General features: G+C 41.5%; 1 pseudogene across 1 annotated transcript in view; it reads left to right on the top strand.

Annotated features, from left to right (window-relative positions):
• Nucleotides 1-6807, top strand: part of LOC309801573 (U3 small nucleolar RNA-associated protein 25 homolog) — a 29594-nt pseudogene extending 22787 nt beyond the window's left edge. Inside the window, exon 12 of the transcript in view lies at nt 5307-6807. The product of the transcript in view is annotated as a U3 small nucleolar RNA-associated protein 25 homolog (transcript). The remainder of the gene's footprint in view (nt 1-5306) is intronic.
• The last annotated feature ends 2113 nt before the right edge of the window (nt 6808-8920 follow it).

Genomic DNA, 8920 nt, shown 5'->3' on the forward strand with positions numbered 1-8920 from the left:
CTATAAAGACAAACCGAACACGTGCCATTAGCTTTGTACCCTGGACCAGGTTAGTGGGTGTTTAAGTTGAATGGAGATAATCTGCAACTGCCAATTATCTCAAGGTTCCCAGCTATAGATTTTTTTGCTTGAGAGGTCACCAAGGTGATGATGGGTATTTTGATCTGCAGTGTCTTTGTGATTTGATTTTTTCATTTGACCTTGGGAAAAGTACATGTATTTTACACTCTAGTATCCAGCTTTAAAATTCTGTATTTATATTCTCTATGGAAGTAGGCCATGTTAGACATACTGCAGTTCATTTGTGAGCTAGCAAAAAACTTTCAACCTGAGGATTTGTTTTCTCTGGGGAGATGAAACCAGTAGAATCTTAGGATGGGATGGGCATTTGGTCATGATGGCCCTCCTGAGGGGAGGACAGTTCACAGTTCTTTCTCTGAGCATTATCAGTGGGTTAGCACAGGAAGGATTCTTAAGCAGGGGGCAATCAGAAACTCTGGAGGTAGGATTTCTGGAGGTGGGAAACGCTAGTGGGGTGTTTCTGAGTGCTCCCTGCCCCAGGGAGAACCCCAGTTATAGAAGTAACAGACCTCATCTTTATAGACTGTATGCAGGAGCCAGCCTTGCAAGTCAGTTGTGGTTGCCTCATTTATCTTTAACAGTTGTCAGGTAACATAGACATCGGGAATGTCCTTAGTTTTAGGTCCTGTCACAGTGTTACGCCATATTTGTAGGGGTCACCGAAGACCCAAAGCACATACAGGAGAGGAGGAAGGCAGGGGAAGAGGTGCAGAAGGTCATGGGAATTGTTACTAACTGCCCCTCTGAAGAGGTTCTGGTCACGTGCTCTTATTTCCAGGAGATGCCTAGTCTCTACTGTGCACGAATTGGTACTAAGAGAGATTTTCTTGGGTTTTAAATGTAATACCTATTGGAATTGGTTTTGTTGTTTTATTTTGCTTTAAAAATACTCTCATTATATAAGAGTATTACACAATTATTGTAGAGAACCTAGAAAATCTAGGTTAAAAAAATGGGATCACCTATAATCTTACTGATATAAATACCCATTTTGGTGTATTTCTTTCGTGTCTCTTTGATGTAAAAAACATGTGCACGTGCACACACACACAGACACAGGCATTTTAAAAAGGACACCAAAGTTGGGATCACAGTGTACACATTTGGATTTTTTTTCTTTTATCTTGAATGTTTTATGTGCTTATTGAAAAAAAGCTTAAATAAGTTAGCATTTTGATATATATTTGTATGTTATGGATGTATTTTTAAGTTAATATATATATAGTTCTACTATATCCTGCCCCTGCTCCAACTTTTTATTTGGGAAAATTTCATTTCAAAAGACATTGTAAGACTATCCCAGTGAACATCTCTAACTCCTTCCACTTAGGCTTCACTAGCTGTTAGCATTTTGCCACATTCTCATGCACCCACATTCTCTGTCTCTCCTTCTCTCTTTCCACTCACATCTCTTATTTTTTCTTCCTGAACCATTTGAGAGTAAATTATGGGAGGCTTCATGACACTTAACTCCTAAATCTTTCAGCCTGTAGAGCTTAAAAACATTCTTTTATCTAACCACAACACCATTAACATACCACTTGACATTACTGCAGTAATACCATCTAATATTTAGTCTGTATGCACATTTTCCTAGTTGTTCCCAAAATGACTATTACAGCTGTTTCTCACCACCCCCCCGACCCCAATCCAGGATTTAGTTAAGAATCCTACATTGCATTTGCGTGACATGTTTCTTTAGTCTATTTTAGCAGTTCTCAAGCAGGAGCAGTTTTGCTCCCCAAGGGACATTTGGAACTATCTGGAGACATTTTTGGTTGGTACAGTTGGAGGGTTATTCTAGTGGTCTAGTGGTTCAAGCGGGTCAAGGCCTGGGTGCTGCTAGACGTCCTACAGTGCACAGGACAGCCCTTACAACAAAGAATTACCTGGCTTAAAATGGCAGTAGTGCCAGGGTTAAGAAACCCTGATCTAGAATAATTCTCTGCCTTTGTTTCTTGCTGTGATACTGATATTTTTTGAAGAGTCCAGTCCAGTTTCCTGTAGAATGTCCCACATCTGGATTTGGCTGTTTTCTTATTATTTAGATCAGTGTTCCCAAACTTTGCCACATATTAGAATCCCCTTGGGGAGCTTTTAAAAATCTGAATGCCCTGGTCATACCCCAGTATCAATTAAATCATGGTGTTTGGGGATGGGGACCAATTACAGGTACTTTTAAAAAACAAATAGGTGATCCAGTGAGCATCAGAGTTCGGGGACCAAAGATTTAAACATTATTTTAGTAAGAATTCTACATAGAGGATATTGTGTACTTCCCCCTGCATCTCCTCAAGAGGCCCAGGGTGTCAGTTTATCCCATTTTTGGTGATACTAAATGTAATCACTTGGTCAAGGTAGGTCTGCTAAATCTTTACATTGTAAAAATACCTTTTCTGTGTAATTATAAGTAATCTTTAAGGTGTGTATAGCATCCTTTTTAATGGTTGCATAGTGTTACATTGTATGGGTATATAATTAACCCAGTTTCCTTTTAATGGGCATATTGATTTGTTGTTTTCTGTTATTATATACAATAATGCCAAGAGCATCCATACGCGTAGTTGATGGCATAGTTGCCTAGGCATTTCCTTAGGATAAATTTGGAAAGGAAAACTTATTTGTTCAAAAGCTGTACCCAGTCTAAAATTTGCTGTGTGTTGCCACTCCCATCTTCTCCCCTCCCCGGTGAAATACACACTCACAATAATTTATACTCCATTAGCCTATTTCTGTAAATTCTGTAAATATTTCTGTAAATTCTTTTTTCCAGTGACTTGATAATCAAAATGATACCTCATGGTTTTAATGTCTTTTTCTTGCTTTTCTGTGTTTTTTGTAATTGTCAGTTGAATGTAGTGCCTGAGTAAGTAGTTGGCCTGGACGCCTCTTCTGTCAGGCCACTAGTGTGGCAGTTGTGAATCTAGTTAGGATTTGGTTGTTACCATAGTTGCCTTCTGTTTACCACAAACTGCCAGTTCCTCCAGCAGACAGTGGCCCACTGTGGGGCCCAGTGCTGGAGGGCCTTGTCTCAGTGTCCTGCTCCCCTCTCAGCTTTCACCATGCCCTGCACCCCTGTGCCGAGGGAGAGCCTCTCCCACGCTCCGGCCCCTCCCCCAGCAGCAGGCTGCTCCTGCTCGCTCCTCCCCTAAGGCTTGAAGTGGGGCAGTTGTTCTCCTCCTGGTCCAGCTCAGATGCAGGCAGGTTCTGTCCATCCTGGGCTTTGGAGCTGGCGCTTTCTCAGGGCTCCTGCACCACCCTCCATGGTGGCCAGCCTCTGCCTTGTTCTACGAGGGGTCTTGGTGGGAAAGAGTTCCCTGCATCTCTGCAGTGGTGGCAAACATCTGCTTACATCAGTGCAGGATCTTGGGCTGAACAGGCTTCATGCCCTTTCCCCAGTCTTCATGCCCTTTCCCCTTTCCCCAGACTGCTCTTTTTACTGGATGTAAGTCCTGTGGTGGGGAGGGATGGGGTGAGGGGTTAATGCTCCTCCCTTAGGGCACACAGTTTTGCTGCTTCTGACTCCACCCTGGCAGTTGACCTTTGCCCCCTCACTGGCTTCAGGCTTTAGCTTCATATACAACATGGCTCTGGGAAGAGAGTGAGTTTTCATGTCTGCACCACCATCGGGGTCTCTCAGGTCTTCTGCCTTGCCTCCAGTCTTTCCAGGGCTCCCAGTGGAGACCTTTGGAAAAGCCCGTGAAGTAAAGGAGTGTCTGGGAATCCCAGGGATTCTGAACTGTCATGCAAGCCCATAATTGCCCTTTAAGAACTTGTTAAAAGTGTAGCTTTTTTCTTCCTACCCACTTTCTTAGCAGCTGCCCTCTTCCCCACTGTGCTCTGCCAAAGGTGAAGTGGTTCATATGTCCTGCCTTTCTTCAGACCATCTTGTCACTCTTTGGAATTCAGTCAGTGATGGGCTGAAGCTGGCTCATACCAGCTCTTAAGGTATGGTTGCACATCTCTTGCCAGTTCCAAGTTCAGCAACATGACACTGGTAGCTTGAAATGGAGTATTTACACCACAGAAATTGGCAAATGCTTCAAATCAGCACCTATCCTCCCCCACTGAGAATCAGTTGTTAAACACACACCAGGGCACCGTTGAATCAGTTCACTTGGTTGCCCTGTGACATCAGCTGTCTAGGCTCAGGAAAAGGAACACTGTTGTAGATTATCTTTTTCTTGTTAGCATGGGAGCAGTATTCTCTTGAGTTTTCTACATACTAAGCAGAAATGGAACTCTGTGTTTGTTTTTGTTTGTTTTGATAACTACTGAGGCAGAACTGTTTTTTTTCAACATCTTTAGCCATTAAAATTCCTTTATGGAAAGAGGATGTGGAAAGCTGATCCAAGTAATGGACTGCAGTTATATTTTGGGAGAGGAGGGTCTCCAGAGAGATCAGGATGAGCCAAGGGATAAAAAGACAAGGAAAACTTAACCGTCCATGAATAAAATAAAATTCCCGAGGGAGTCTGACATCAGCCCTGTATGAGAGTCTAACAGGAAAAATCAGAACCTTGTCAACGTATAAAATCTTTGGTCATGGAGCCCAAGAGGGAATGATTGATCTCAACCTGAACCGTAAGGTAAGTCCCTAGGGTCTGCACCCCCCCACACCATGCAGCCCTGTGCAGCAGGGAAAGAAGCAAGGAAGCTGTTGAAATTAATTGCCTTCCCATAATGCCTAATGGGTCCTCGGGCAGGATTTTGTAAATGGGTGAACTTGGGACATCTGCCATGGAGTTAACATGTCTACAGAATGACAAGAAAAGACTAATGGGAGTGCATTTACAGTTTATGCTGTTTATTTTATGTACTGGGTCTGGTCTGACCTCATCTCCATTACAGAACACTGTTTTGCCTGATTATAATAAGGATAATGTTAAATTGGAAATGCCTGCTTTTCAAATTTTCTGCGACAGATTTCTAATCCTTGTCTACTATTCTTCCCCACCCTACCTCAGTCTGCTCAGATTAGGCTCAAGAAGTGCAAATTCATTTTATCATTATCTTAAGCCAAACATTAGGAATTCAAATACACTGTCACAAAAAATGAGCCCCTCCAGCTCAAATTAGAGTAACTTTTGGTCTGTGTGTTATTTGTGCCATGGTCTTTCTCCTTGCATGAAATAGCGAGAGTGACTATGCCCCTGTAAAACTCCTTGGTGGCTTTTCCATAAAATTTCTCATGTAGACATAGCCTCTCTTTCTCCTTCTAACAGATACACAATAAAAGGCATCAGGGACCTGATTTTCTATGAACTGCCAACATATCCCCACTTCTACAGTGAAGTTTGTAACATGCTGCAAGCCACCACCAGAGGAGAGGAAGCTGCCTGGACCTGCACTGTCCTCTACTCCAAGTACGATGCCCAGAGGCTGTCTGCTGTGGTCGGGGTGGAGCGGGCTGCACAGATGCTGCAGTCCAAGAAGAACGTCCACCTCTTCATTGCTGGAGAGAGATGAGAATTGGTTGGACAGGAAATGGTGTTTGGTGTGATATGTCATGCTTGATTCTGTGTCTCTTGGACCTGATTCTGATCACTTACACAAAGAAGGGCTGCAACAAGGAAGGAGCACCAGGCAGGTTCTTAGCAGATACCTCTTTCTTTTCAGACCATATATACCTGAAAAGTTCCGTGTAAACCAGATTTTGGTAAAACCCATCTTTCAGAGGTCAGGGGAGAGCTCATGGAACTCTGAGAAGTTGATAGAAGGAATCTTCTACTTGTGAATTTTTTTGTACGCCATAAATTCTTTTGTTGTGATTTCACCTCTAATTTATTACACTTGGTAAATTCTTTCAGATTTGCCTGTTTCTATTTGACACCTTCTTAAAGTGAGGCATGCATTTCTTTGCTTGTGAGAACTGGTTATGAGAAATTGGAATACTTCTTGCTGTTGAATATCATCTTAGTTTTGGATCGCAAAGGTTTTGCAAACCTGTTATTTTTCCCCAGCCAAACTTTTTTAAACCTTAAATATTCTATTTTAATTCAGCCTAGAAGAGCACATTCGTTCACTGATCTTTTTTTAACTCCTGAATGTTTTAATGAAAATATATACTTAAAAATCACATTATATAAAATAACATTAATTTCTACCTTATTTCAAGAAATAATTTTATGAAATTCTTGATGTCGCAAATTCATCGTCAACATCACTGTCTTCATTGCTATAGTCATTTTTTAAGTCATATAACATGAAAAGAAGTTACACTTTTAAAAACATTTTTAGGGAGTTCCCTGGCGGTCCAGTGGTTTGGGCTCGGCGCTTTCACTGCCGAGGCCCAGTTTCAGTTCCTGGTCAGGGAACAAAGATCCTGCAAGCTGCACAGCGTGGCCAAAAAAAAAAAAAAAAAATTGAACTATTCTCAGAAAAATTACCAATTCAGAACCTGAATCATCTGAAATTAAATTGCCAAGTTGCTGGGCCTGTCACTCCTAAAAATCACTCCTGAATTTAGTATGTATTTCATGTAAACAAGGACATTTTTCTATGTAACCTCAAAACAACCGTCAAATCAGGAAATTGCCACTAATCCTTGGGCCCCATTCAGATTTGCCAAATGTCCCAATAATAACCTTTATAGCAAAAGGATGCAGTTCAGAGTTACATACTGCTTTGAGTTGTCATGTCTCTGTAGTGGCCTTTATTCTGAATGGTACCTCAGCTTTTTCTTGGCTTTCTTGACCTTGACACTTTATTTTTTTAATTCTTAAATTAAAAAAAAATTTTAAACATCTTTATTGGAGTATAATTGCTTTACAATGGTGTGTTTCTGCTTTATAACAAAGTGAATCAGCTATACATATATCCCCATATCTCCTCCCTCTTGCATCTCCCTCCCACCTTCCCTATCCCACCCCTCTAGGTGGTCACAAAGCACTGAGCTGATCTCCCTGTGCTATGTGGCTGCTTCCCACTAGCTATTTTACACTTGGTAGTGTATTATAAATCCATGGCACTCTCTCACTTCATCCCAGCTTATCCTTCCCCCTCCCCGTGTCCTCAAGTCCGTTCTCTATGTCTCCGTCCACCTAACCTGCCCCTAGGTTCTTCAGAACTTTTTTTTTTTCAGATTCCATATATATGCATTAGCATACGGTATTTGTTTTTCTCTTTCTGACTTACTTCACTCTGTATGACAGTCTCTATGTCCATCCACCTCACTATAAATAATTCAATTTCATTTCTTTTTATGGCTGAGTAATGGACGTTGACACTTCAGAAGATTGCAGGCCAGTTACTTTGGATGGTGTTTCCTGTCAGATTAGGTTAGGTTAGGTTTAGTTTATGCATCTTTGGCAGGAGCAGCATAGAAGCAATGGTGCGTCTTCCTTGCTGTATCTCTTCAAGCGGTGCATGATTTCCACCTGTCCCATCATTATGACACTAACTGACCACTTGTTTAAGGTGGTGCTTGCCAGACTTTTCCACTATAGAATCACTCATTCCCCCTTTATTAATTTATATTAATATTACAAGTATGGATTCTTCAGTTTTTATTCAATGGGTTGTAATTGGTTATTATCGTTACTCCTTTAGATGCTTAAATGGTCTCAGATGTGGCCAGCAGGAACACCTTCCAGCTGACTCCTGTGTCTTCTTGACACATCCCCCTTTAACTTGGGCATTTCTTTATTTTCTGACACTATAAGACATTCCAAGTTTGTCTTGTACTTTCCCTATTCCAGCCCTGCTTTCTTTAGTGGAAAATTATCTTGAAGCGAAGATTTGAGTGCTAAGTGTACCCAGTACTGTTGTGGAGCCACTGGTCCCAGGCCATCTCAGTGGTCAGAGTTTGGGAATATCTGCATGCGTGTATATGTATACACATACCTATGTGCCCATGACATCTAAATTTATTTCTGTATCCATATATTGAAAACCATGAATTTACACCTTACCTCCAATTTCAGACTGACAACACAGGGTTCCTTTTGTTTTCTCCCTTTCCAAACTTGTAACTCCCTTCTCAGATAGTGAGACATGTGGCTCCCATTAGGCTCAGTGGAACAACCCATATTGGTACAGATTTTCTTCCTCTTGGACATGCTTAAAATTGCTCATCAAAAAAAAAAAAAAAGTGAAATCACTTTTGGGGTACTTTTCCTGCTAGATATTTAAATAGGCATTTTTATTTGTCTCTCAACATGGAGAGTAGAACTATTCATTCCATATATAGATGGGTTCCTAAAGTTTTGCAAATTTATAGGCTTAAGCCAGCCAAACTCACGGTACAAAGAACATGTTCTTAAATATATATTTTTAAAATGGAGTATAGTTGGGGCCTCCCTGGTGGCGCAGTGGTTGAGTCCGCCTGCCGATGCAGGGGATACGGGTTCGTGCCCCGGTCCGGGAGGATCCCATATGCCGCGGAGCGGCTGGGCCCGTGAGCCATGGCCGCTGAGCCTGCGCGTCCGGAGCCTGTGCTCCGCAACGGGAGAGGCCACAACAGTGAGAGGCCCACGTACCGCAAGGAAAAAAAAAAAAAAACAATGTGTGCTGTCTATGCCAAAATAAAAAAAATAATAAAAAAATGGAGTATAGTTGATTTACAATGTTGCATTAGTTTCAGGTGTACAGCAAAGCAAATCAGTTATACATATACATGTATCCACTCTACAAAGAATTGTCTTATCCATAGAGTGCCCTGTGGTTATTGGCATATTTGTGCTGTGTTTACCATAGAGCCTGTGTATTATGAGAAAAGAAACGAGTTATTTGCCTAGTTCAGAGATAGGAGGAAGAAGGGACTCTGATTACCCCCATCTTCTATTTCCATATTCTTTTCCCTGTGAATTGTAGCTAATTCATGGCTTTCATTATCACT

The sequence above is a fragment of the Mesoplodon mirus genome (assembly GCF_964341445.2).
Source record: "Mesoplodon mirus genome assembly, chromosome: 3".
NCBI lineage: Eukaryota > Metazoa > Chordata > Mammalia > Artiodactyla > Ziphiidae > Mesoplodon > Mesoplodon mirus.